At 25.2% G+C, this 1,977-nt stretch overlaps 1 long non-coding RNA gene across 1 annotated transcript in view; it reads right to left on the bottom strand.

Annotated features, from left to right (window-relative positions):
• Window positions 1–1,977, bottom strand: part of LOC107624678 — a 3,602-nt gene that overhangs the window by 1,304 nt on the left and 321 nt on the right. The gene's annotated exons all lie outside the window — the stretch shown is intronic.

Below are 1,977 nucleotides of genomic sequence, written 5' to 3'. Positions count from 1 at the left end.
AAAATAATATTTTTTATTGATAAACAATATTTTTCTAAAAGTATTGTTTTAAAAAATTACTAACAACACTTATATAATCATCACAGCTAACATAGTCATACTAAAATTTACACACATATATATATATACTTTCTCTTATCAGTTTAAACTTTTAGAAAAAGTGATTTGATAATATAATGTCAGAACTTTTATGACCAAAAGGTTTAGAGTTCGATCCTTATTATTCAAAAAAAATATAAAATAAAAAAAATTTAAAAATGTTATTTGTATATCAAAATCAGCTACTAATGTATTTGTATATAAATACACGTGTGGTTTAATTTATTTTCAATGTGTATTTATATTCTAACATGTATTTATACTGATGGCTGACTTTAGTAGCTAATTTTGATGTACATATAGCATTACTCAAAAAAATTATACAAAAATTTAAACACCCAAAAAAACTCTTACTAAAAAATACATACTAAAAATATCACTATTTATGTATTTTTTCTATCAACTTAAATTAAAAAAAAATAATATCATCAAAGGAAGAACCATATTTGACCTAACTATATACTACTACATACCATACAGTAACATCTTTTCCAGGAGTGTTGGGTTCCAATGCATGCATTTGAAAACTTGGATCAACAAACACATAAGAAAACAAAAAGGGATGCATTTGTAGTCTCTTTCATGGAAATTGACTTCACAAGAAGGATGTGAGATATTCCTATTATTTTTACACAAAAGCATCATCACCATTTAAGTCTGTGTAGTAATACAAAAAGAAAAGTTGTGCTTCCATATATGTATTTATTTGTGTGTCAATTACTGCTGATCTTACTGTCCCACATGATGTTGTTGCTTCTTATGCTTTCACATATTACAAACCTTGATGAGAACACACATAACATACATTCTGTATGCATGTTTCATGTCTCCCTTTTATGTTATTTCAACAGTCAATATATTGTTTGCATTTAATGTCTTCATTTTCCTTTTTCTTTTATATATCAAAAATGCTACACACCATCTAATTATATTTAAATAATAAATTTAAAAATTAATTATTTTTACTCATGTGATCAATTATCTGTTTACAACTTCTATATATATTCAAAAGAAGATTTCTCTCAAGCTATTACTATTAGTACACCAAATACATACATTCACATAGAAAACATATTTTAGGGCTTCTCTTGATTAATTAATGCTCCTAAGGTTTAATTGATATAATATAGATAGATAGGTAGATAATGCACATTATTATGTTGTTTTATAACTGCTGAATTGTAAAAATATTTGCATAATAAATGAATTGGAATTATAAACTTCTGATAGTTTCTAATAAGAATTTCTACCTTAATAATCTTGTTACTAAAAATGAAAATGTTTCTAAGGCCATTTGTTAGCAATAATGTTTTATTTTTATTTATTCACTCTGTGTAAACAAAGTAGCTTATATATACCAACAACAATGTAATGAATGTATAATTAAATCATTTTTATATTAATGATTAAATTAAATTACTCTATTATTATCTTTGGATATTATCATTTTACAGCACCTTTAACTAAAGTAATGAAATAAAATTCATGTAAACCTTAAAGCATAGTCCGTGTTTGATAGGGAACTCTCTTTACTCAGTTAATAGTAATAAAAGAACCACATGATACTATCAAAGTAAAGTACAATGTGGAAACTCAGGTGCAGTCGACTTCACGTAAAGTTAATACCTGAGAGCCGTTAGATGATTTGACTGAGTTGACTAAACTTTCATCTAACGGCTCTCAGATATCAACTTCACCTGAAGTCGACTTCACTTGAGTTTTTACCAAAGTACAATCATATATATATTCTTAGTTTACTTTAGATTATACAGTGAAGAACATACACATACATGTTTTAAATTAATAAAAATGATAACTATTTTTAAAAGGAAAAATTAAAGTTTAACTTTCTATATAGTATCCAATATATTTTGGTAA

The sequence above is a fragment of the Arachis ipaensis genome, chromosome B02, assembly GCF_000816755.2.
Source record: "Arachis ipaensis cultivar K30076 chromosome B02, Araip1.1, whole genome shotgun sequence".
NCBI lineage: Eukaryota > Viridiplantae > Streptophyta > Magnoliopsida > Fabales > Fabaceae > Arachis > Arachis ipaensis.
This window is presented reverse-complemented; position numbering and strand designations above follow the sequence as displayed.